The sequence below is a fragment of the Amblyomma mixtum genome, chromosome 3 (genome assembly GCF_055824585.1).
Source record: "Amblyomma mixtum isolate Tamu chromosome 3, ASM5582458v1, whole genome shotgun sequence".
NCBI lineage: Eukaryota > Metazoa > Arthropoda > Arachnida > Ixodida > Ixodidae > Amblyomma > Amblyomma mixtum.
In genome coordinates, this window is record NC_143014.1 from 208,328,806 (window position 1) to 208,356,738 (window position 27,933).

A 27,933-nucleotide genomic window follows, 5' to 3' on the forward strand; every position below is an offset into this window, starting at 1 on the left:
AAACGCATCATGATCACGTGGGCTGGCGGCCACCGGAACCAGCCGTTGCGGCAATCACGGCGGCAAGCAAGTTGCGGATCACGGAGGGCAGATGCTCTCTCTAGCTTCGCGTTCTGCGTCTCACGTGCGAAAGGTAGGAATCGGCTGCTTGGTATCGAAAACAACGACTCGCAGTTATTGAGGGCTGCGTGCCGCAGACTGCAGAACATGCAGCTGATCAAGCTCGCACTCGTATACATCGGCAACGACAACGCGAGCGTGTGCCTTCGGTTCACTGTGTAAGCTTCAAGCATAGGACGGAAAAACTGCCCGTGCGTTGTTTATCAAACGACAAGCCGTACTCACGGATTATTGCGTGTTTGCTTACTACGCAGTAAGTATAATATGACTGGTATGACCGCCGACGATCGACCCTGGTGGACTCTGCTGTGGTCGTTGCGATTTCTACGCTCATAACCTGCTTCCTGTAAGCTGTAAGCAGAAAAGAATCGGGATACGTTCGTTCAACTGTAGTCTGTCGGCCGCCGGCTTTTGCTGCGGGCAAGGAACGCATATAATCTCGGCAAAAGCGCATATCAGCTTGTTGAACGTCCACCCAGAACAAGCGGGTGCACTGTATAAATTTAGCTGCGTCGTTTCTGTAATAATACAGCTTTATAGCAGAGAACTGGCACTGGAATGAAAGGCGCTACAATAAAGCCCTGCGTGTCGGCGCCTCACGTTCCGCGTGTGTTTGCATGACGATCAGCGCTCATTTTTATCTCTTTTTTTAAATGAGCCAAACGCGAGGAGGTGCATGCCTAGGGTAATTCTCAGATATTTTGAGCATATGTGGCAGAAGGCCCGAGCATGAAGCTGTACAACAGTTGGCGACGACAGAATCAGCACTGGTCGGCGCGACAATTATTGCCCGCAGAGATGTCTCGAGCAATGTGCTCGTGAGGGCTTTTAATAAAGGACATGTTTCAGTCAAGCGTTTTTCAAAGCATATCCACTTTAGCACTGCGCCAAACTCAACGAAGACCATACGCTCCCGTATCGCGCTCAACCAACACTTCGTAAAACACGTTCAGCACATGCATATATGCGCGCGTCTCAACGCGTACTCGGAACTGGAATCCGGTTGCTCTCGTGAAAGGCCTCGAACACCATCGCAATATCCGCCGGGCGCACGAAATTAACAGCGGAAATATTTTGTGAATCAGCTGGTATGCGGTGGTAATATGAAGCGAGCAATTGTGCTTGCGAGGTGGTGAGACGATCGAAATATGATCGCGCATACGCACGCAAAACATATCAATAAACACCGAGAACTACCGCAAAAGGTGCCATTGAAGGCGACACAGTCGATATGCACCGTGGCCTAGTCGAAACAAGCGTCTGCATCGCGCAAAACATCGCATGAAGAACCGCGGTCCTTCTAGTCCTTATAAAAATGGCCGCGCGAGCTTCCCGCTACCGTACACCTCTCTGTCGTCTGCTAGCTGCCCGAGCGCTGCCAGCACAAAATCGTCCTGGGGAGTCTGGCCGCCGGCTGGCAGCCCGAAACCGCCCAGCCAGAGAAAAACGAACGCGTTCCGGGCAGCCACCGGAAGTGGGCGGAGCAACCCGAGAAACGCGCTAGCCGCGCTCATCTATGAATTGCGAAGTCCGCGTGCGCTCCACGTCTGGGGTACGTGAGGGCAGGATGCTCGAGGTTGAGCTTTTGGCTGTAAATATCGGAGAAAACTGGAAGCCTTTCTTTCCGCGGTTTAGAGAAACATGACGTACCGCTTGCCTCCTCGTAGTTTATGTTGATAATATTCCTCGGGTGGGTAATATTCCTTAAGCACGTTGTTTTTTTAACGGACGCGAGCCATCTCCTTCCAGCAACCCTCAAGCTGGGAGTAGCAGACGACGCGCTCATCCTAAAGCGACCGCAGCGCCACCGCCTGGACAGCGATCGCGTGGGGCCGCTCTGCTCCCTGGCTCGCCGGCGCAGTTTCCCAACTGTCTTTATCTAGAAACGTTGGCAAGGGAGTGACACCAAGGGAGTGACTCTCTCATAGAGCCAATGGGGACGTTTTTTTTTTTCGGAGGCGATGGTGGCGGCACCTGGGAGAGGCGGTAAACGCATAAAAAATCCAATATGGCGGCCCGCGTTTAGGCGGCTGGTTATACCGCCTGTTCCGTATTTATGTGTCTGTGTTAGAAAAAATTCTCCTGCGCAAACTACTGGACTATATGGGCTCAAACGCCGAATACAAGGTAGCTTATGATGGTCTTCGTCTTTCGATATTTAATTTAACATCTAAACTTCCCTGCATTTTCAGGAATAGGCGAAAAACTGCATTCGGCTGCGGCAGAACTTTCCGTCCAGGCGAGCAAAGAAGCCACTTTGACAGGCTCCGCCATCTGGCGAGTGGTGAGGCAACCGATGTCACGGCTTGGGGCGGGGCCTCGCGCGGTTTCTTCGGATGTGCGTGTCGTCTGCTCCTTGAAATTAACACCGCTCGCCAGATGGCGCGGTCTGTCACACTGGCTTCTTTGCTCGCCTGGACGAAAAGTTCTGCCGCAGCTGAATGCAGTTTTTCGCCGATTCCTGAAAATGCAGGCCATTTTAGATGTTAAATTACTTATCGAAAGACGAAGACTATCATAAGGTACCTTGTAGTCGTCGTTTTGAGCCCATATAGTTCAGTAGATTGTGCACCGGAATTTTTCGCAACAGGGACAGATAAATACGGAACACGCGGTAGTGAACTATACGGCTGGTTGTGGCCGGTTGCTCGCGCTACAGTGCACTGTACTCGCGCGTTACTGGTGCTGGCGGCCGCTAGCTCGATCGAAGCTTTGTAAATACTGGCAATTAACTGCTCCCGCGCTGCATTCAAGCTTGATTTCCTAAAGTACTTACGGAATCTGCTCACTCGCTATTGTATTTCGATGTGTCTGTTGATGTAGCATGGTACATGTTGGCGAGCGGCGCGACTGCTTAGCAGCTGCGCTCGCTCGAGAACGAAAAGCGTAAATGGTTTTGTACAAAGAACAATTTATTAAAAGAACGACAGCAGTGACAATCGATGTTCAAAAAGTGATTTTAGGCTTCAGTGACATTGCAGTATCAGTAACAGGCATCCTAAAAATCAAAATATAAAAAACGCCATAATGTAAACCTACAAGACATGAGCGCACAGAGAATATATAGGGGATAAAGAAAAAGTATCAAGGTAGGTACCGTATACATAATAAAATGCTACATGACTGAATATACGTTTGTACGCGACTTTGTAAGAGATTCAGGTAAATAGCAGGGAAGTAAAACATCTGACATGTATTGAAACGCATCAGTCTGTGGCTATGAATAAACACACCCAGAGAAAGGCAGCGAAAATTTTCAACCTTTGACTCGCACAGAAGAAATCACAGTGCGCTGGACTAGGGACAACATAATATGCTGCAGTGCTAGTGCTTAGTATAAAGACTCCAAGAAAAGCTCACTGTGTGACTCGACATGACGCCAATGACACTGCTGCCATGCGAATGTCGCCGACGTCGCCGTTTTCGCTTGCGCGGCTGTCCGGGCGTCATCTGCTTGTCGTCTGCTGCTGCGTTACCCGCGTCGTCATCTTCGCAACTAATTTCTTTGATATCTTATTTTTAAAGGGCCACTGACCAGGGTCCGGACATTTTTGAAAAACAAGCCCACTGCATAGATGAGGCATCGAAGATAACCTCTGCAAAATACTAGAGCCATGCGCGCCCCGAAAAGCTGCGAAAATTCAAATCAAAGCCCGTTCGTTCTTTCCTTCCTTCAAAAACGGGCCCGGCCCACTACTCTGCACCCCGCTGACGTCAAGGGGGGCTACTTTCGCTAAAGGCACTCCATTGGTGCATCGTTCTGACTGACGGGAGAAGGTTGGGCGTAGCCTTGGCGTCGCGTCGTCTGCACAACGCTTTCCGCAGCGCCTTCTGTTCTGGCTCATGCCTACAAACCCGCATGAAGGAACAAAAAAAAAAAACTGCGGAGGGAGCGTGCGGCGACAGCCTTGAACCCTAGCCATAAAAAGTAAAAAAACAGTAAAACTGAGGGAGTTGGCTCACCCCCCCGCCGTGATCCCGTCACGAGACGCTCTGCGTGCGCGCTCCCTTCTCAGTTTCTTTTCTTCTATGCGAGCCCCCCAAAACAAGGTTTTAATTAGTAGTGCAGCAGAGCCTTTCCCTCGCTCGCCCACTTTACCGCTCCGCACACATACCGCTTATCTTTCGTGCATCTTGCGTACGCCTTGACTCCAATGAATGACATATGCTTTGGAGCGGAGAAAAGACACAAACACACAGAACACAAACACGCATGGAGAAAAGCAAACGGGCGGTTGCCGGGTCCGCGCTTCGCCGTGTGTTTCGAACACAACCGACTTCCGCCCCTCCGCTCGTGAAACGATGGGGAGGCCTAAAAGAAAATGAAAAGGAGGCTCGTTAACTGGGAATGACAAACAGATGTATGAAAGGATGCGCTCGCTAACAAGTCTAGGTGGTCGAGCCGATCGCGCCTCTCGATCGTTCAGTGTGCGGAGAAAATGCAAAAACCAAGAAAAGAATTCTATTGAAGGCGGGGCCATGACGTCGCCCTGTGACGCACTCCACAGACACCACGCCTCCGGCTTACACCGGAGAAGGAAGGGGTGATTTTGCCTTGCCGAGCCTACTCGACGAGGAGCGGGAGAGAAAAATTTCGAGGAGGGAATGGAAGGAGAGGAGGCTCGCTCAAAATGAGGTAGAGAGTGTCTGCTGGCCGCGGGTGGGCAGGGGGCCTTTAATACCTATGGCTGGTTATAATATAGTTCATAAGCATGTTTTTATTATTGATAGTGGTCGAGGAATTTCACTTTTATTAGGCTTAACTGCAGCCGCGTTTACCGCCGATACCAGGATCGCAGCAATCGTTTAAACCGTGGCGCCACCCTCGGCGCGGACGCGCAACTTGCAACATGCCACAGCCCTGACGTTGGTGTAAGTAGCATCGTTGTCCTAAGGGAGGGGTTATTATGAACAAAGGCCAACTTCAGTTTGTTCTCAAGGTACCTTCAAAACTGGCATATTACATCCAGCAAGGCTGCGGAGGAATGTCCAGGCTATGGCAGCGGCGTTCAGTAAAAAGTTCTATTCGGCAACTTCATTTTATAAGCACAGACATCGTGCTGTTCCGCCTAGCCCTTACAAAAATGACTTTTCAGCTTCAGTTGACGCCTTGTTGAGCTCTTGTTGAATCAAATGGAAACCAACATGAATCCAATGTATGTTGAGCCTACTGAACATCTGCTAAACAAAATTCTTCTTGAACGTAGTCAGCACATTAACTGTTGAGTAATTTCTGTTGAATTTATGTTTCATCGAGTCTCATGGCAGCCGTTTCAAAGCCTAAATAAATCAAATCAGTTAGACATGCGTCATGTAAACAGAACCTTATCACATTATACATATTAAGAACGCATGCAGCACCTGTTAAAACTCGTAAACCGCTCAGAATCATTTTCTTGCACAGAGAAAAGTCCTCCTGGTGCAATATGCTCTTTCAGGCATACCTAATTCGGAGTATTCGTATGTGCGCTCATAAGAAAGGGCACCTAATTAGTGCTTTATTTCTGTTTATGAATGAATCAAGGTCGTCAACAAACAGAACGTTGCATGTTCACTTGATTACTTTTACTAGACATAAAATAAATAAAAAATATTAATAGTAATAACTGATCCGGACACCCCTGAGTAGGACTATATAAGGGTGAAGCTGAGTTTAGTCAGTTTATGCTACCGCATCGTGCAATACTGTTCCATTCTCTTTATCTGATGGATATTTAAGGCCAGAGTGTATGTATATATGTATACATATACACAAACACGTGTGCTTGTGAATATGTGTGAGCACTACACGACTGGAGATGTCAGGGTCACGTTAACGAGAAATTGCAGTAATCAATGGGAATATACCGAGGAAAATTGCGTCGGTAGCCGGTCCATCTGGCGCAATACGAATGTATTAAGAGAATTTTTTGTTTTTTACCACAGCCAATATTCATAATGATGCATTGATTAGCTACACTAATTTCAATTTGATTTCAACATGAAAGCAATGCAGAAATTTTTTTGAGGATGCTCAACTCTAGCACGGTGCTAACTTCTCCGTTGAGTTTCAACTCTGCGTCAATAATTCACGAACACTAGGACATCCTGGTCCTAACACAAATTCAAGATGACATGTTGAGTGAGCTAACTTCAACACTGTCTCAAGACGCATTTTTGTAAGGGAGAGAATGGAGCCAGTGTTTAGCATCGAAGCGTATATCTTTTGTGCGAGCCCGAGAGGTTTGTTTCTGGGTTTGTGCATACAACAACTTGAAAGCCAAGGGAAGCGAAAATTCTAATTTGGCTGGATTAGCTACAAATATTTGCATGCGTTATGAAACTAACAATAACATGCTTGCTATACAACTAATTTTGTAGCTGCAAGCGTTTGGAAAGCTCCGTAAGCTTTGTAGCATACGACGCGAACAACTAGCGGGGTGCCGTCAATTTAGGCGACTTGTTGTATAGGACAATACTTTTTAGAATCCGAAACATGGGCTGACATCGCACCCAGTGGGAGCGTGCGCGTTACTGACGGCACGGTGTGAAAGGTGCGTAAGGCTGAAGCGTAAAGCGCATCTCGGCAATCTTCGGTTTCGACATGTACGTAGCATAGTTTTGCATTTAAGGCGCGTGTACTTTTCCCAAACATTGTTCAGCCGTCGTGCGAACAGTGGCGTACGCCGTATCTCAAACAAGCTTTCATGTGTTTCCGGAGCACGAGAAGCACACCAAGCCAAGCGGGATAAGTAAGGGAAGGTTGCGCTACCCTTCAAGGGCACCATCCTGGTATACGGTAAGAATGCTCGATATTCAAAAGGGCTGCAAAATAGACGCTGAAATATGTTTAAAGCTGCCCGCCCACCCCCACCCCCACCCCCACCCCCACCCCCACCCCCCGGCACCCTCCAGCACCCAACTCTACCTTCCAGAAGCACGACCCACCTACGAAAAACCTACCTTCAACCTCCACAAGACCTCCACTGAGTGGAAGACTACGCAGCAGCGGAATGAAAACGCGACGGCGAAATCGATTTAAAAGGAGCAGTGGGAAAGACAGCGGTTCTCCAGAAACACAGCGCACCTCCTATAGCCACCCTCGACCCACTCCACTTCCGCTCTCGAGAAGCGCCAACCGCCACCCAAGCACTTTCAACCTCTATAAACATTCTGCCGTGTGTGTGAAGCCTCGGCTTGGAGTAAAAGCATTCGTTCGGCTAAAAGCATGAAAGTAATCACTAACGGCTCATACAACTGCTTTCGCACAATTGTCGCATGAGACGCCTGATCGTCCCTTGTTTTTTATCACAATTTTTATAAGTAGTTGAAAGCATGAGAGAGGAAAAGGACGGCTTTCTTTCATCGCAGCAGTGCTGCGGCGGTGACGATTGGCAGTTTTGCCTGCTCCCCAAGAATTCACCCCCAAATATGGCCGAGCGCCAGGCCGAGGGGGGAATACTTGTACCCATTGTATCACCGGTGGGTACCCGGCGGCACTGGGGATCGAACCCCGTACCTCCCGAATGCGAGGCGGGCGCTCTACCACTAGGCCATCGCTGCGGTGCTGGATGACTTATAACTAGACGTGTTATCAAGTTGCACAAATTACCAACTTGTGAATAAGGAAACAAGGGAAGGGGATGTGAATGTTTAATCACCTATAATTCCTCTGAATTCATTGCAATATAGATGTAAAACGGCAGCGTAGCTTTTCTAAAAAAGCCTATCAAGGTCCACGGCCCGTATGTCAAAACACGGTGGAACATCACATCAGCGGCCCCTGGTTAATTGAGACGTAACTAATTTTGGCGGAAGTGACGTAAAATGTGGCGCGGGTTATGAAATGTTCTTCTGAGCGTGCAGTGTTCGCACTCCAGAGTCACCCCCTCTCGTAGACTGCTGTCCTTGAGCACACACCAGCCTCTTCGCCCTTTTCTCCCAAGCATATGACAGGGCGCAGCTGACCCCATTTTTTCAAATTAAACGAACCCCGTTCGGAAGGGCATCAACAGGGCCTAATTTTAACGCGACACGAATCGAAATCAAGCAGCGTGTCAGAAAAAAAGTGGTGGGACAATAAAGCTACAACTAGAATACAACTTTTAAAGAAAGGAACAGCAGCTGGTAACACTGGGCCACGGTCCGCGGCGTCCTTTCCGCTGTCACAACAGTAAATAAGATCAGCTTTTTAGCTTTTGATTGTATTAAATTCTACAGCATATAACTTTTTTCTTGTAGCGAGGCTGATGATGATAATGACTAGCTTCCGGTTCAAGTAACAAGAAAAGTTTTAACAACTGACTACTTTTTTGTCCTCTACGAATTCCGTGCGCCGGTGCTGAATACTGGCAGAGCTTCACTGCAGACTTATGTTGTAGTCGACTATAGGCTGCACTAGCGAACACTATGAGAAAGTCCGCTCACACGGGACGCAGCAAGAGGCGTCACAAAACAATCTGCACCGACTAAATAAACTGTTACCCAGTTTTGTGTAGAAGGCATGAGATTGCATTATAAAAAATTGGGAGTGGTTTAGCTCTGGTTAAACGTGGAGGGTTGCGAAAGCAACGAGGAGAGAGAGGCGACGGAGTACGCGCGGCGGCGTCCTCGGCACGCTAGTTATGTGCCGCTACTGCGCATGCGCATCTGGCGATCGCTGCGTCCTATGTTCTCGGCGCGCGCAGGCGCGGCGGACACGTCACGTTGGCGACGCTGCGCCGGGCTTAAATTCCCCCCGTATACTCCAGCCGCGTCAACGCGAGACAGCGGCCGCATTTGTTTTTCCAGTCCCGGACTACTTGCTGACAGGACTCGGCTTCCGCTCTGACAGGAAACAGCCTCATGGTCATATGACCTACTTGCCATAGGCTGCTTTCGAACTCGGCGCCAGAGCCGGGCTCCCCCTCGGTTACCGTACAAGGACGCTGTCATCTGCTAGCAGACGACGCAAGCCACGGCCACCACGACGCCGAAGCAACGTCGTGCGCTCGATCATGATACTGAGTCGATTTAAAGACCGTACTGTCATCTTAGCGTGGGTGGATTACAGAACTCAGCTTCGGGGATATGCTCGTCGCTACTGCTTGCGGCGAAGTTCGCACAAAGTAACCAAACTTGTTGCGGACAAGCAGATAGACGAAAGCCTTCGCAAAAATGTTGACAACAAGCTCTATAGCTGCTCCAGTATACGAGTGGTTCACCCGCGATGCTTTCAGGTAAGCGTACAGACAGCATGTCGCAAAACAAGCGAACAAGAACCTCTTGACGACACGAGAAAACAATACGCGCTCGCAGCTCCGAACGCGCGTCCGTGTGCGGTGGATTTCAAGAAAATAAACGAAGATGCAAGAACAAAAAGTCTTGCGATGGCTCAGAGAGCAGCTACGGAGATCATGTGAAAGTTTGACGTATGATATCGACCTCCAGGAACACAAAAAGTACTCAAAATGCACACGGAGTCTAACTCAATATGGCTGCCAGCGCGGCGCGCAGCTATCGTCTGCTTCCTTCTCAGAAGCCCCAAGTAGCCCGGTGGTGGTGGTGGTGTAAAAAATTTATTTATACTATGTACAAGAGAGGTATTGCTTGGACCGTGCCTGAGGAGCCCGGCCCTCACAATCATTAGGAGGGATCCCTAGTCCGGGACCCCTGTGGCCTCCGCGGCGGCCCGGGCTCTTGTCACCAGGGCTCGTTGGTCCTGGAGAGTTGAGCAGCCGAGCAGGGCAGCCTCCCAGTCCTGTCGGGTGGGGTGGGGTGGGAAAGCAGGATTGGCAGGGCATGCCCACACCATGTGATACGTGTCCGCAAACACTTCCCCACAGTGTGGACACTCGCCCGAAAAGGCCGAATTGAAATGTTTGAGCACTGCCGGGCACAGTACCTACTGTATTGGTGTAGAGACGAAGAAGCCAACGCTCCTCTGCCTTCTTGAGGCCTTTACAGGGGGGGTGGGTATCGGCCGTGAGAATTTTGATACAGGAGAGAGATCTCCCGAAGAGTAATAGCCGGATTAAAATCAATAGCCGGATCAGGCGGCGAGAGAGGCGATGCCCGGTGGTTAAGCGCGCGGGCGGTAGTGTCCGCTACCTTATTTCCCTCTATCCCCGCATGTCCTGGGGCCCAGATGGTGGTGCGCCGGGTTGGGAAATCCCGGTACTCACATCTGTGTAAAATTTGGAAGGCACGATCTGGAATTTGGCCCTGTTCAAAATTGCTTCAAGCTTCCCTTGAGTCGGTGATAATGACTCGGGACGCTGGATCCGCAGCTGCAAGTGCGATAACAACTTTCTCCGCGAATGTAATGTTCGGGGCACGGAAGGTGAGGCCCTGAACTGGGTTGTTTTGGTGGACAACGGCAGCCGAGTACCAACCCCCATGGTGTGTACCGGCCGCGTCCGTGTAAAATACCCCTCGTCGAGCACCATACTGCTCGGAAATGGCCTCCGCTCGCGCGAGGCGGCGGCCACCATGGGCATCTTTTGTCATGCTATTGGGGAGGGGGCGAACCTGTAGTGCGAAGCGCCAGGCCTCGGGCATGGATACCCGCTTCTCCTCTTGGGTTGTGTAATTGATGTGGAGGCGGGTCAGTAGGCGGCTACCCGCACTTAAGTGCGGGTAGCCGCCTACTGACCCGCCTATACTAGCAGTTAAGCAAAACAATTGTTTTGCTTAACTGCTAGTATTGATTCCTGAGATGAGCCTTGCGCAGCTCCCCAAAGGTGTTCGTCATCCCCAGACCGAGGAGACGTTGGGTGGATGTTGCAATTGGGAGGTCGAGAGCTCTATTATAGATTTTTCGGAGAAACACTTCGAGAGCGTTCTCATCGCATTTGCGCAGGTGGAGGTACGGTGCCGATTACAGGATTCGACTGGTTACGAATGCATTGGCCAGCCGCAGGGCGTCTTTGCATCGCAACCCCCCTCGTTTGTTTGATACCCGGCGGACTATACGGCCCACCTGATCCTCCACCTTGCGGAATTTCTTCAGCGTGGTGTCAATCTTGCGGTTCTTTTGTATGTAGAGTCCCAATACTCTGATTTCATCGTGTTCAGGTATCGGGCCACTAAGCAGGGAGAGGGCAATTTTGGTTGTGCACCTTGGATTGGGACGTATGTGCACGAATTCCGATTTGCTCGGGAAGCACTCAAGGCCGCAGCGCTGTGCATAATCGTCCACAATAGCCGCCGCTTGCTGCAGGTTGGCCTCGATTTCTCCAACCGAACCGTGTGTTGCCCAGAGGGTGATGTCGTCCGCGTACAGGGCATGCTGCACACCCGGGACCTCACCCAGCAGGGTAGGGAGCTTCATCATGGCCAGATTGAAGAGACGAGGCGAGAGGACTGCTCCCTGTGGAGTGCCTCGCGTACCAAGTTGGTACGGGCCATGTTCACTGTCTTGGAGTCGGATATATGATTGCCGATCTGTGAGGAATTGCTTAATGTATTGGAATGTGTTGTACCCACAGTTCACTTGGGACAGGTGGGAGAGGATGATATCATGCGTCACAATGTCGAAAGCACCCCGCAAGTCCAATGCGAGGACCACCTTGTCATCGCAAGGGTGCTCGACGGGATCAAGAATCTCTCTATGAAGTTGCAGCAGCACATCTTGTGCGGACCGGTGTGGACGGAACCCGTACATGGTCTGCAAAGGCGTTGTGCGTTTCTAGGTAGGTGGATAGTCTGTCACGGACCATGGTCTCCATCAACTTCCCCACACAAGAAGTGAGAGATATGGGCCGGAGGTTGTCGGTGTTGGGAGGTTTGCCTGGTTTGGGTGTGAATGTCAGGAGCAAGATCTTGTTACATCTGTTGTGCATAATTATTTTCATCACACATGTTTTCATTTTTTTTTTGCTGTTTTAAAAAGACTTTAAAAAGCTCTTCCTTTTTACATGTCCTTTTTGGAGAGAAAAAAATATAAGTCAGATTAGTACTGTTATTGTTTCCCTGGCCGCGTATAGTTTGTCGTCGGCCTGCAGCAGACGGCGCCGCTACTTCAATCCTATCTTAGTCGCAAGTTTCCTTCGCAGACGTAGCCAGATGCAAATATCCTAATGCCGTTAGTCAAGTTTCCACCTCGTTCAGGACAATGACCGGCCGAAACCCCGCTGCGTTTACAAACACGCTCGCGGACGCCGGGTTGTAATAGGTATATCGTCTGCACTGCCGTCTGCAATGGTGGTGGCTTGCTTTCGTTCTCTTGTCATACTCTTTGAGGACTCGCGTTTTAGCTTTTTAAGCTGTCAGTTTGAACGACTGCATTAGTCAGCAAATGTAGCGCACGTGCAGCAGATCGGACTCCGCGGGAAGCTTGTGCGATTAGGAGAAACACCATGCTGATAACGCGCCTGTTGGTGGTATATATATGACCAGCTTCACAACACACATTTATCGTGATGCTTTAACAAGTAGCTTCGTGACGACGTTGCATACTTTGTCGCAGTCTTCTTCAAAACACTCGCTAACTGTTAACCAACGGCTGCCTACATGCGCACACTGTGAAACGTGAAAAATTTTCGAAAATTTATTTTCACGTATGTTTGCATAGGCCGCGCTCGAGACCATTACCACCATCTGAAGTACCGGACGCACCTCCTGCTCACAACCTGTTTTAGGGCGTACTCGGCTTTTCTTAACGAAAACACGTCATAGGTGCACTGTGAAGTCATAAAACTGCTTTAAAAACTTTTTTTTTAATATGTTGCTATGGGTCGCTGTCCCACTTGGCACGCAAAGCTGGCCATTGGTGGCGCTGCGCACGCCTTTTTAAAGCGAAAGCTGTACTCTTCGTGGTGGATGGATGGATGGAAAAAACTTTATTGTCAATAAATTGGTGTTCTTGACCCTCACGGGTCACTGGGCGCCGTGGTCGATCCTTGGTCCAGGATGCCGCACTTGACTGCCGCCATCGTGGCTCGGCGCACAAGGAATCGTTGCGCTTCCTCGTCCTCGCTGGCCAGCAAGTGCTCCCACTGCATCACACTCGGGTTTATTCTTGGCTCTAAGTCTGCCTTAGGGCAGGTCCATGTGATATGTTCTAGTGTAGGTTTACCCTGACACCACGGACATTCGTCTGCATATCGTGTAGGGAAAAACCTTGTGTAGTTTGTGCAGGTGTAGGTAGGTACGGTTTGTAGTCTGCGCCAGTCTACCGCCTCCTCTTTGGTGAGCCTTTTGTGTGGGGCTGGGTAGCGTTTCCGCTGACCCCTGTAATGATCGAGTATATCTGAGTACGTGGGGGTAACTGGGTCAAAGGTGCCTGTGGTGCAAAGTGCTGAGTCTGCTCGGTTGACGTATCCTCGAGCTAACTCGTCTGCTGCCACGTTACCCCTCATCCCCTCATGTCCCGGAACCCACACTATACTATGTTTAGTGTTTTTGTGTCTTCTCGTCGTGTGTAGAATATGATTGGCGATGCTGTCGATCCTGCCTCTTGTGTAGTTTCTACATGCTTGTTTGGAGTCCGTCACTATAGTGATGTTGTGTCCTGTTGCGTTGCCGTGCGATACTGCCAGAGCAATGGCGGCTTCTTCAGCTGCTTCTATGTTTGCGTTCTTTATCGTTGCGCTGGTTATTTCTTGCCCTCCTTCGTCTGTTACAACGGCGATCGTTTTGCGTTTGTATCGGTACTTTGCTGCGTCCGTGGTGACTACGTTGGGATTGTCGCTGAGTTCCCTGGTGAGTGCTCGGACTCTGGCTTGTCGTCTTTCATGATGTAAATTCGGATCCATGTGTCGGGGTATTGGTCTTACCCGGATGTTGTTTCTGTCTTCATTATTAATCTGTTCCTTGTCTCTTTGTGTACCTAGAGGTAGCCGTAATTTCTCCAGTAGGTGTCTTCCCGTTCTGGTTTGAGTGAGTCTGTCTAATTGCGCACTACGTTGCGCTTCTCGTAGTTCGTCGAAGGTGCTTGATACTCCCAGGGCCATTAGTTTTTCGGTTGGTGTGGACATTGGAAGTTTGAGAAGTGACGTCAGGCCACACCACGTGACTCGCTGTGGAGAGGCGCAGCAGCTGCGCTCGCTCGGAGCCTCGCCGTTGCTGTACCACGTGACCAGCGGGGCTATAACGCTCCCTGCTTCGCTGGCGCTCGGTCGCTCGATCAGTTTTGCCATGGATGCACGCTCGTCCAGCTGTTTTTAGTTTTCCTCGCGAATGTCTCCACCATCACGTAACGATAACAGAACGCTCACCATGAATTTATACGCGTGAATGGATTTGTCGTGAGTAGGAAATGATCTATAGTTAGAATATGAATTTATATTTTAAAATAAGATCATCTAAACGTAGTTAATGTGCAAAATAAGCAAAGTAAAACGAGCGTTCTTGCGGGCGGTGAGCGGTGATCCTCTCGCTTCTCCCACTAGAGGCGCTGCGGTAGGAGTGACGTCACACCATTTGTGGAAGAGAAGGGCCCCAACTCGTGCCGTCGGCGGAGAGCGGCGGTAGACACGGCGGGTGGTGAGCCTCTCGCTTCTCCCGCTAGGAGTGCTGCGGTCGGAGTGACGTCATACCAGTTGTATAAACAGAGCTCCAGCTCGTGCTGTCGGCGCTGAAAAAACAGATAAGCGGCCGAAGCCGCGCTTCGTCACCACCTCCGACGCGGTTGTTGCTGCGACGCGCGTCTTTTCTTTTCCTTTTCTCTTTTCTCTGATCTTTTAACTCTCCTCCATCTGCACGTGGCAGCGGTGGTGGCTCCGCTGGAGCCAGTTGGCAGGCCCGTGCACTTTTCTTTTCATCCTTCTCTCAGTCGCAACAACAACAACAACAGCCGTCGGCGCAGGGCAGAGGTATGGAGTGAGCGCGGCTTCGGCCGCTTATCTGTTTTTTCAGCAGCGTTCGCTTCGGCGGACGCGGTTGTTGCTGCGACGCGCGTCTTTTCTCTCCTTTTCTCTTTCCTCTGATTTTTTAACTCTCCTCTATCTGCACGTGGCAGCGGTGGTGGCTTGGCACGACCCAGTAGGCAGGCCCGTGCAATTTCCTTTTCATTCTTATCTCAGTCACGTACAGAGGGCAAAACGCATGTCTGGAACACTTTATGGGCGTGTTTCGGGCTGAATGCGCGATATCTATCAATAAAATTTGGTTAAAAATGGTCTGGATGTAAGCGTGTACAGTTAAACTCATAGGGTTTCATCGTCATTTTTTACCTTCTTGGTTGCAGCGGCTTTGGTACCTGCGGAAATCGCAGTTCGGTTGTTCTAGAGATGTGTTTTGCCCTCTGTACAAGAACAACAATCAACAACGTCGGCGCAGAGCAGCGGTAGACACGGCGGATGCGGGCTGAAGAAACGGATGAAGTTGCTTTCGCAATTTCCGGGCTTAACCAAGCTGAGCCTCTGCCAATTTTTCTTATTGTGTGGGTTATGGTTAAAGGTCGGTAAAAAAACTACTTTACGTAAATATTACTTTGCTGCAAATGTCTCAGTAAGCTGTTTCACAAAGCGATCTACAACTTTTCCATTGACACTTTGTTCCTCAGGTTAATAATTAAAAAGGTAGTTAATTAAGCTTAACTAATTAGTGAACCTTGAAGAACGAAAAAAATACTGCAGACTCTAGGACACCTCGTGTTTTTTACAAGCTTGGTTACATTTAGCTGGGACACCTGTATATATATATATATATATATATATATATATATATATAGAGAGAGAGAGAGAGAGAGAGAGGGAGAGAGAGTCCTAGGAAACCGATGGTTGCTAACTAAAAATGTCCTAATATCCGCCGCAGTTCTTTATTCCTGCTAGCTCGACCACCCGCATTCATTTATAACATTTAAACCTCGACTACACGAGCAGATGCGCCCCGTGCAAGCCTGAGGCGGTTGCGGTACCGATATATGTCGGACATCGGCGTTCCGCGCCCGTCACCGCCCGCAGATGCTAAGACGGGCAGGCACAGGGTGCACTCACTAATGGGGCAGGGACTAACCGGCACAGCTCGCTCACACCGTGGCGCTCTCCTGCCATACACGCTAGCAAAAAAAGAAGACTGCTTTACAGGCCGCTTTGCCCCCACCAGTAGATGCGGACTCCAAATGCCAGTGCCGGGCTCGCGTCTACACGCGCCACCCGCCGCACGCCGCGTCCTCCGGACGAAAAGGTGCGTAGACAGACGATGATGCGTTGCTCCCCCGTATTTTCACTCTCAGCACTTTCGAGGTGTGTATTGCTATATGAAGGCAGTCTGGAAGGCCTACCTCATTCTTCGGGAGCGATGTGTTTTTGCACCCAAATAAAAAAAAAGAAAGAAAGCATGTCAGCAGCTATTGATAGCGACTAATTCAAAACGATACTGCCGGACTCTTTCGAGCACGATAGTCTGGCAACGCTGTGCAACGTAAGCGTCGGGTTGTTCCGCCACGAACGTATTATTCGAGAGACGCGGAGGTGCGTGGTAACGCGCGTGGACGTGTGCATGAAGATGTCGCTAAACGTAATCTTCGCCGCCGACGTTGGCTCAAAGAACATACTTGTCTGTGCAAGAAGCGCACATACTTGAACGCAGTGGGGCTAGCTAGAGTGACACAGTAGAAAGTCACAGTTGCACTGCAAGGAAATAGCACTCGTGCGCATGTTCCAGTGTTAACACCGACACTTTCGATACGAATGACGGCGAGTGGCGCTATCATACCCCGCACGTAATTTCGGCAGGCCTGCTGCGAGTCCGAGATTACGTACTCTGCGTCGGAGTGGGTGGCGGCCAATGCAATCGCCACTTCCTTCAACATTAGTGCGTCGCTACTCTCTACCGAGAGCCCGTTCACCTTCTTTCCCTCGTGCACCACCGCAATGGTGCAGATGCCCTCCTCGGTCGGACCCGCTTCATCCACATAGTATATGCCTCTCTTATTCCCCTAATAGTAATTTTGAATAAATTTTGCCTTGGCTTCACGCCTCCCCTGATTATGCTCCCAATTTATATTTTTGGGGAGCCGCTCAACAGAGACAGTATTTTTCCATGCCTCCGGGATGTCGACTCTGCGTTCGGTGGTGGGCTGCAGCGCGATACTGAGGTCCCGAAGGACTAGTCGGCCGGAGCTGGACACCGACATCCTGGCAATTTGGCTTGTTATGTGGGCCTCAATCAGCTCCTCTGCCGAGTTTTGGGTCACCAAGTTTGAGCATGCGCTCAGTGGACGTTTCGGAAAGGAGTCCTAGCACCTTTTTAACCGCAGCCCGAATCATCGCGTTGAGGTTCCCGGGGTCGCTCTTCCTCAGCGTGAGGTAGGGGGCCGTATACACCACGCGACTGACGATGAACGCCTGAACCAGGGGAACGGTTTCTTTTTGAGAAGTCCACTATGCTTGCCGGATATCCTGCCAATCATCGTACTAATATATGTTCGCAGGTGGACTTTATTTTTTGCAAGGCCGTCGCATTGTTGCCCCGGTTATTAATTTGTAATCCCAATACGCGAGGCGTCTCCACCACTGGCTGCTGGGTGTCGTTAAAGTAAACTTGCATGTTCTCATCTAAGTTTTTATCCGTTTTAATGCGGATTTATGATTTGTTCGGAGCGCATTCCAGACCACACTCCCGAGTGTAATCTTGCACTACCGAGGCGGCCTCTTGGAGGGCCCCTCCATCTGCCCCACGCTGCCCCGGGACGACCAGATAATAATGCCGTCTGCGTAGATGCCGTGGCGTACGTACGCCATCCACAACATTGAGCCTCTCGGGGAGGCCCATGAAAGCAAAATTATAAAGCAGCGGAGAGATAACTGCTCCTTGAGGCGTCCCTCGGGTTCCCATCTCGCTGGTGTCGTGGCGCACAGGCTAACTCGAACCCGGGCTTCCGTTTGGTAGCGTGTTGAGTCTTCGGGCTGAGGAAAGACTGAAGCTTCGGAGTTTGGGAAAACGAAAAACAAGCAAGTTTAATGACACTTTAAAAAACTTATTGACATACTGAAGATTAGAAGGGCAAAAAATAAAAAATTAAGAGTTCATAACATCGAGCGTCTGGATGAGCCTTTTCGACAGGGGCCCAGCTCTAAGGTTCCGCCCCTACATCAGGCGGAGGCCAATCCAACACGATGCACATTTCCCCAAGATGGGCACCAATCAAGTTTGCACAGCACTGTAGCACGCGGAGTCACTCGTTGCAGACTAAACCCGTGGGAACGGGAGAGGAGAAATCGCAAGTCCGCTGCGAATTCCTGCAGTGCAGGAACAGGGGTGCAAGCGGCTCCGTGTCACCGAAAACACATGTGGTCCTTGCGTCGCCGCGGGCCTGAACTGCGGCGACGAGCTGTCTACGGTGTGGTCGGCTATGGACGGAAACGGATAAATCTCTTCGGCTCCGTCCCTTTATTTCCCGAACGGGCGCCCTTGGTTCTGTCCGTCGTCGGTCGCTGCCGGCGTCCTTCGTCGGCAAGCTATCCCCAACCAGCGAAGCGTGAGAAAATACCGTAGGCACTTTCTCAGCGGGGTATCCTTCTTTGAAGTCTGGTGAAATGCGGGTCGCAAGCTGATTCATGACAATGGGCCAGAATTTTTCATTGCCATGTCTGATATAAGGTTTCCTGTTTTCTAAAAAGTTTTGTAGATATCTGAATGTTTTTCTGCCGAAATTGGTGGCGCTCAAATTCTCAAGAATTTTGCTATGTTTAACGTTGTCAAAAGCCCCCTTCAGGTCCAGGGCAAAATAGCCCTGTCCGCCGGATTCCCGAAGGGGGTGGGGGGTGAGGAGGTGGGGGGGGGGGGGGTCGATGACTTTCCTATTGATCTGGAGCAGCACGTCCTCCGCTGATAAATATGGCCGCAAGCCGAACATGGAGGGCAGCAGCAGCTCATGCTATTCCAAATAATTGGACAGCCTTTGCCTCACTGCCGCCTCAATGAGCTTACCGGCGCAGGACGTGAGAGATATTGGTCTCAAATGTTCTATGTTTATCTTTTTACCGGGATTGGGGATGAACGTCACTACGGACGTTTTTCAGTCGTTCGGTAACTCCCCCAAGTCCCACCATTCGTTGATGTATTCCGAAAAATCTTCTAGAGCTGGACCGTTGAGGTTTGCTAGAAGGCCGACCGTTATCTTGTCATCTTCCGGGGCCGTCGACGGTCTGAAATTTGCGCGTAAGGCGAATTTTGGTTTCAATTAGCGTTTTGGCCCAATCCTCATTGCTTGCCGCGTCGATACCCGCTGCAGAGGATTCCACTTCCCTGAACTTGGTACAATCGGCCAGGCAAGCCTCTCCCCTCCTTTTCCATAATTTATTTGATTCTAATGCGATTTGTAGGATGCAGTGGTCACTGCCGAGAGTTTCTTCTGTATTGTGCCATTCGTAATCTTTAGCGTGCCGGACAAGCGAGAGTTAAAGACACGTGTCTAGAAAGACACTATTTTTAGGGAATATTATCTGGTGGTCGAGTTTAAAGTGTCAGCAAAACAGCACAAAATATCTTCTCCGCTTTCTTCGTGGTTTATCACGTTGACTGATTTCCGTTCCCAATGGATTTTCGAATGCTGCTAGGCTTGGACCTCGCCTGAAATTCTGCAAGTGGTACATATCGAAGAGTTTATTGATGGCAAGAGCAGAGAGGTTGGCTGAAAAGATGAATATCTGGCCAGCTACTCCGCGATGGGTAAGAGGAAAAGAAAGAGGTTTCGTCGTCTAGGTTCTTCGGTCGTGATTCCAATAAAACACATTGATTAGTAAAGTCTCTAGATTTGTATACATTTGGGACTTTATTGATGTTTCTTCTTCATTAACTGAGAGAATGTCAGCTCAGCGTTGCGGAGAAATATCGCGAAAAATGAGAGGTGTACGTCAACGGTCGGCTGCAACTCTTTCCTCGTTGTCGTCGTCTCGATCGTTCCTTGCCTCGTGCTCCAAAAAGAGCATTAATGATTAGTTGAAAAAAAAAATTGTTTTATTGACGCATAGCTCATATTTTTTACAGGGAACATCCGCGCAAAGGGTACTGGTGAACGTTATTCAAAAAGCACCGGAGTAATCTCATTTCATTTTGAATTTCACTGGCAGGTGTCGAGGGGTGTGCTAGGCGTCAAAAGGCCCTACAACCCGCAGTCTTGCACGGCAGTGTCTGCCTAAAGCTTTTTAGGTACGTACAGCAATAAATATTGTTTTGACGACAGTTTTTCTGGTATACTGGAGCAGCCACAGCGCAGCCTGAGCACTACGCATTGTCCTGTTCTACCCTCGCTTTCTTCGTCTTCGAGGACGTTCATGCCGCTGTTGCGTATGTCCGCATTCCGACTGCTGTTTCAAGGGCTCACTTTCTCTTCCACTTGTTCAGCATCCATGTCGAGGTTTTCAGGATGCGATACCTTGAACATGTTCACGAACCGTCATAGAGACGACATGCCTGAAAAAATGAAAACAGCGAAATACATTTTCTTCGGCAACCACTGAAGCGATTTCCACAAAACTTCTTGCATCTTAAAGGAAGGATCAAACTCACCTTCGTGGTGGGTGCATTGACTAACTGATCGCGAAATCACATCGCTCCGTGAAGTATGTAGTGGCATACCTTTAGCACAGATCGCTCAACGTAACACTTAATAATGGAGGATACAGTATAGCTGTTCCCCTGTCCCTAAGCTTCGCGTTTTATGTGCCGTATATGTGCTAACCTATCAGGACGAAGTCAGAGAGGCCGTGTAAAGCTCTGAGCAAGAAATGCTTCGAACCTCTGCGAGTGTTTTGGGAGGGGCCGCTTCGAACGCAAAGAAATTCCTCTTCTTGGGTGGTGGTGGTGTGACATTTTTATTCGAACATCCTTTCTATTAGGCGTTCAGTACATCCTGGGCCAAGGCGACGAGGGCACGTTGCAGTCTCAGATCCAGGAAGGTGAGCCAGATGGGCCACGGTGGGGGTGGGGGTGGGGGGAAAGGATAGGCGGAGATTTTCAAATCATGCAAACCTTCCGCGTAGGTGTTTTCTGCCAAAAGTCTCGTACAAGCAATAACAATACTTACTTTAATGAAAGAAGAAGCAACGAAGAGGTTGGGAAGAATCGTGTACGGACATCTGTCACCTTTCTCGATCCTTCCTGGAACGTAGACGAGAAAAATGAAGTATTAAACCGTGCCGCGATAACTTCTGCCAGTACGCGGCGCTGGCATCTGTGAAACAAAAAAATAAAAAATCTACGAGCTGAAAAGTAGTGCCTCCCCGGCCCGTACGCGGAAATCGCCTTATGCTCTCCACAGCTTTGGTGACTCGTAAGGAACAATTGAAGCCACTCAGCGTGGGACAGGATCCTTCGAGACGTGAAAATTCCGTTCTTGGGCCTTGATCGCCAGCAGCAGAGGAGGCGACGACGACGAGGAAGCTGAAGCAGAGGGAGGGCCAGCGCACCGCCTAACGCCTGCAGGCCCGGAACGCTGACGCGGCATTCCAAGCCTAGGTGGTGGTGGTGACGGTCGCACACCTCCTGCTGCAGCTGCCGTTCGGCCCGGCGCCATGGCGCCGCGGCGCGCCTCGGGTCCCCGGCATCGGCGAGAAGGGCACGCTGAAGACCGAGGCGCAGGTCAACCCCATCGAGAGCCTGCAGGCGACCATCCCGCTCGTCCTGGACGGCGCATGCCGGTCTTCGCCTCCTCCGGGCGCCAACACCAGGAGGCTGAAGCGTGACGACGAGGAAGAACGCAGCCACCCCGCATCCAGAGGACCAGGTTGGCGGACCAGCAGAGCGGCGACAGCGCTCTCCCCCCAAGCGCCTGCCGACGCCCGCTCGTCGCGACCACGACGGCCCTGGTGCTAGCGTCCTCGGGCGTGAGTAGACGGGTGTGCAGGAGGACAAGTCAGAAGCGACTTCTCCGTAAGCCTGGCTGCCAGCGAGGCGTTCTCTACGGCGGCAATGCAGGAGTTACCAGAAGGCAAGCAAGTAGCCGCGAGCCGGATGCCCCGAGATGGTTCATGGTGGTGGCGAGTCGAGAGCTGCAGACGCCGCAGCCGCCACTAAAGGTGCTGTGACTGCGCAACACTCCACGGAGAGAAGTAATGCCACAAAGAGCGGTTTCAGCGAGACTACTGAAACCAAGGTGTTTTTCACATCATCGACGGAATGCAGCGCAGAGCAGCTTCAACGAAGCTGCCAGAACCAGAGCGGATCTCATCATCATCATCGATGGAACGCGGCGGCGGGTTTTCATTCTGGAGGAGTGGAACATTTTTGGAGAGCAGGCATGGAGCGAGGACTGCGCCTAGTGCGCCTGACACCGAGAGAGAGAGAGAGAGAGGGAGCTTTCCTTTTTTTTCTATGACCTTGGACACTAAGTGCCAGGATTACGGGATGGTGTGGAACCGCGATCAGGGATGTGCAGAGACGCACATGGCGATCGAGAGAGAGAGAGAGAAACTTTACCGATTGATTAGAGCGACTCCAGAACCCAGGCGGCCAATGGGCTGGTGTCAACATGAATAGCGGCTGTGAGGAGCGAGCCTACAATTGAGAGGACAATGCGGCAAGGCTCCTTCACAGCGTATTAACTTTTCTATTTCTGCTTTCTTTTGTTTTCGACCTTTTCGCGTTTAGCAGCACACCATTTCGTGCTCGCTTTTTCTTTTGCTTTCAATCTTTTTGCGCTCACTTTTTCTTTTTGTCTTTTGGTGCTCTTTTTTCTTTTGCTTTCTATCTTTTTGCGCTCACTTTTTCTTTCACTTTCAATCTTTTTGCTCTCGTTTTTTCTTTGGTTTCTATCTTTTCGCGTTTACCAGCACACCTTCATTTCTTGAGTGAACAGTAACGCTTTTGTGTGTGCTTTTTTGTAACTTCCGTGTGCTGTGTCAATAAAGGTAAAAGAAAAATTAAGTGCATCTCGTACTACAGCAGGTGGGAGTATGAAATGATTTACAAGTTGTGGCACATTTCCGGGTCGAGTCACAGGTGCTACTAGCCGTACACTATGAATCTGTGTCTGTCAGGATATGTAAATTTTTTAGAAGGCGACCGCCCCCATTTCTTTGGACTCAGCGACGCGTGGCCCACTTTCTCGCTTTCGCCCGTAGCCGTGTGAGGTGAGGTGAAGAAACTATTTCCGCCAGAAGAAGATCCGTGCCCCTCCGGGTCCGCACGCAGGCGTCCAGGGAGGGGCAGCGTCGCAGCTGAAAGAGTAGAAACGATATAATCGCGCAGCTTCTGCTGCCAGGCGGGTAGCGTATCGTTGTATGCTAAGGTCGGCACTTTTGAGTGTGGTCTCCCATTCCTCTGCATTATTAGTTCTGCCATGTCCTGGGGCACTGGGGCATCTCCATAATGTGTTCGAGTGTAGCGGTAGCGGTATGGCTGCAGAACTCGCACACCTCCGCATCCTCCCTCGTGTCACCTCCTGTCCAGCTCCTCCAGAGCGGGGAAGCGAACTTCCTAGCTTAGAGTCTTCTCCAGTCATCGGCCTACTCCGAGCTAAGCGATCTATCCGGAGGAGGATAGATCCTTTTGCTCTTTTTCTGATTGTCTGTGATGCTATTAAAGGTGTTGGTTTCCTCTTTAGTGCTGAATTCGTATGAGGTGTCCACGGCTCCACGGGGTAAAGAGGAGCGGGCGAGCCTGTGGGCGGCCTCGTTACCAATCAGACCCGAGTGGGCTGGGCTCCAGATGATTAGAATATTGTGGGCTGGGATGAAGTCTTTTAGATATTTAGCCGCCATTTCGTGGATGCGTCCCTTGCTGTAATTCCTAATTGCGGCTTTGCAGTCGCTTACCACGTATTTGGTACTTGGCTGAGTTAGAGCGATCGCTATTGCAACCTCCTCCGCCACAACGGGTTTTAAGTGAAGGTCTTTCAACGCCTAACGTTCTGCCTGCGTCTCCGACGGCTACGGAGACGGTGCCTCCTAGCGTGCCTACCGCGGCATCAGTGTAGGCCACGTCAAAACCAACGCGGCTTTTCACGGCTACGGGCATCTTGCCCAGCTTAGCAGCCAGCTGTGAGGCAGTAAGCAGGGTCGCACAGCGGGCTGCTAAGCTAGGCAAGATGCCCGTAGCCGTGTAAAGCCGCGTTGGTTTTGACGTCAACATCGCCGCCATTTTGGATACGAATTAGAGAAATGCATAGCGCATCCTAAGATGGCTCAAAGATTGCGGTAGCTGCCACTCGAGTCTTGAGGAGCTTCCGTGATCAGCCACTATTTTTGGCTGCACAATGCGCTCGCCTTGGTTCGCTACTTTTAGTATGTAGGGACTTCGGTGACCAGCACCGATAACGGGCCGAGGAAGAAGAGGTGGCACCACGCGCTGCACAGAACGCTGGAATGCGCCATTAACATTCGCGGGTGCCGCCGCTCCGTTCCGTCGACATCACCTTCTTCTTCTCCACATGAAAATGGCACATACCCACGCGGGGGATTGGCCAAGGTACGGTGGTGAATGCCAAGGAGGTATATGCGCGGGGAAAAAAAACTAAGTAGAATAGCAGAATGATTGAAATGAGAAAATATATACGAATTGTTAAAATTTTTCAATAAATAAACAAATTAGATATAGCAGGAATAAAATAAACCATTGCACATTCTTCTTCTTATCCTCTTCATAATCCTGGCACCAATTCCTCTTCTACTCCACGTGGCCGGCACTGGTCGCGAGATTCGCTACGGACGCTTTAAATGCCGGCGCTTTCATGTCTGCTCTTTTTCGTACTGGCCAGCTAGTTCAACGGCTCTCGCTGCATTCGCGACGTCCCTTTCGCTGTTTGAAGAGCCATATAACTTTCGGCCGTTCTTCAGCGGCCTTGGCAAACATTCGCGGCGTAGAACGAACGGATCAAAGTTGAAGACGACAACATCTGACGCATCGCGCAAGAAGCTATACCAGTCCGAGCACGCAGCACGAAAGGCTGCCGCGATGGCCGAGTGGCGTATTGGCGTACTCCAATCGGCGACCCGATGGAGCAAGGGGTCTAGGGAGTTTAAAGACCTTACCGTCGAGATCCATCAAAACTTTTTATCTCAATTTAAATCGCCCATTGAAACACATTTTTCGGTTTCGTGGAGCAAGAAGACTTCCTCCGGATAGCCGATTGGAATACGCTATAAGGCATCAGCAAACAAAGCTGTTTTGTTCTTCCCCCATATTGTTCGAAGCGGATGGTATTCCGAGACGTGAAGGGACGAACGGTCATCGACAACGATTAGAGTCAAAATTTCCTTTTCGTCGGTCTTCGAGACCGCCTTCGCAGACCGCAATGTCGCCCTTGTCTCGCGACGTGCACCGCATGGTCTGCCGGAACCAGCAACTGATACTTCCGAGCAGTTGGCGAAACTGGTGCAGGTCAAATAGTCCAGTTTTATCTGGAGTGCTTTAAAATTTTTCTTAAAGCAAAATCTAGACGCTACATAATTTCTTTGATGTTGTTTTTTTATTTTCCTTTTCGCACCGCGTGCTCTCGCAGGCCTACAGCACTACGCCCCTGATCACACCGTCCGCGAAGCCAAGGCGTGACGTCGCCATCGGGTCGTACCTGCGGCACGTGAAGGAGCCCTACTTCACCACCACGAAGATGCTCAACAATCCCGATGCAATCGCCAAGGTTAGAGCACTTTCGGCTACTAATCAAAGCACCAGTCTCCAACTCCCACATCTTTCAAACGGCGGGCGCTCCCTTTCAAACGGCCCTGCTTACCCACGGCAAGTGTTACTGGCGCAGTACCAGCTGCAAGTATATATCTGTAGGTATACGGATCGTTGATAACTGCCCCCCCGAGGAAAAGCAGCAGTGGCGCCGGACGTCTTGTCCGCTGTGATGTCCCTTTGTTCTTACCTTAGCAAGAAATCATGTAAACGGAAAGCTCGAACCGAAGACAGGCGAGCTCATGAATAAGCGCGAGAAAACAGCTCGTCAGGACATGCAGCTCTAAACTTTATTGCGCGCATCGCTCCAGAAGATGCTTTATGCGAAGCACGGTGCACAAAAGTGACGGGTTGCGTTTTAGTTTTGTTCTCTATTCACAGATTTCTTGAAACATTTTCTGTACGTTTTCTTGAACCTCCTCTTCTTTTGTGCCAAATGTCGCAACCATGGAGTGTTTTATTTCGGCGCAGACAAAGTTAAGAGCTTTTCATTTCGGGATCTCGGTTAAGGCGATTTATACGAGCGACTCAGGAATAGTGGCGCCAGAAAATGCCCGCACGAATGTGCTCGCTTTGCGCTCGCTGAACGAGAAAGTGCCGGGCTTCCTTTCAACCATTCCAGGCATTTCATGAATGGTAAAAAACTACTTTTTCATCTCCGTCCTTAGCGTTGTTGCCCCTAAAAATGTAGAAGCAACTCGCCTGTTTAGCTATAGTATATATATATATATATATATATATATATATATATATCGGGTGTCCCAGCTAAATGTAACCAGACTTTTAAAAAAGGCGAAGTGTCCTAGTCCAGTGAAACCAACTCAAGGTTGTTCATAGTCGCGTGGCCTAGTCTTGAGTATTTTTCGCTCTTCAAAGTTAATTAATTAGTTCATTTTAATTAGCTAACTTTTTAATTATTGATTTCAGGAAGAAAGTGTCAACGCAAAAGTTTTAGATCACCTCGAAAAACCGGTAGTAGTGTTGTTTCCGTCAAGTTAAGATTTACGTAGCTTCATTTATTGGCCTTAAAAGAAAGTTGTCACGTGACCATGCAGCTGCTCGGTCACTTCTCTGCCCCAATGTGCACCGAAAGTCTCATCGAGGAGAGGACTTCAGAAAAAACGGACTTTATTCTTTAAGGCGCGTCTTGGGACGTTGAAGTGGCACAGTCGTCATGTGGAAGCTTTTTCTTATTGTGCGGGCTATGGTTAAAGGCCGGTAAAAAAACTACTTTACGTAAATATTACTTTGCTGCGAATGTCTCAGTAAGCTGTTTCTCAAAGCGATCTACAACTTTTCCATTGACACTTTGTTCCTCAAGTCAATAATTAAAAAGTTCATTAATTAAGCGTGACTAATTAGTCAACCTTGAAGAACGAAAAAATACTGCAGACTAGGTCACGCGACTCTAAACAACCCTCATTTGGTTTCAGACGGCTAGGACACACCGTGTTTTTTAAAAGCTTGGTTACATTTAGCTGGGACACCTGGTATATATATATATATATATATATATATATATATATATATATATATATATAGAGAGAGAGAGAGAGAGAGAGAGAGAGAGAGAGAGATGATTACTAACTAAAAATGTTCTAATATCCGCCGGAGTTGTTCTTTATTCCTGCTAGCTCGACAGCCCGCGTTCATCTATAACAGTTAAATCCCAAGATGCGCCCCGTGCAAGCTTGAGGCGGTTGCGATACCGATATATGTCGGACATCGGCGTTTCGCGCCCGTCACCGCCCGGTGCACCCGCTAATTGGGCAGGGACTAACCGGCACAGCTCGCTCACACCGTGGCGCTCTCCTGCCATACACGCTAGCGAAAGACGAAGACTGCTTTACAGGCTTGAAAGAGCAATAAAAGTTTTCTCTCTCTCTCTCTCTCCCCCACCAATAGATGCGGACTCCAAATGCCAGCGCCGGGCTCGCGCCACCAGCCGCACGCCGCGTTCTGCGGACGAAAGGGTGCGTAGACAGACGATGACGCATCGCTCCCATGTATTTTCACTCTCAGCACATTCGAGGTGTGTATTGCTATATGAAGGCAGTCTGGAAGGCCTACCTAAGTCTTCGGCAGCGATGAGTTAGTGCACCTAAATAAATAATAAAAAAGAAAACATGCGAGCAGCTATCGATAACGACTAAATCGACACGACAGTGCCCGACTCTTTCGACCACGATTGTCTGGCGACGCTGCGCAACGTAAGCGTCGAGTTGTTCCGCGGAGGGACGTGGTAACGCGTGTGGGCGCGTGCATGACGACGTCGCTAAACGTAAT

The 27,933-nt window shown here is 50.0% G+C and overlaps 2 pseudogenes; both read left to right on the forward strand.

Annotated features, from left to right (window-relative positions):
- The window catches only part of LOC149353474 (uncharacterized), a 117,586-nt pseudogene that overhangs the window by 86,506 nt on the left and 3,147 nt on the right, over window positions 1–27,933 (forward strand).
- On the forward strand, window positions 17,079–22,055 carry LOC149353475 (uncharacterized; annotated as a pseudogene).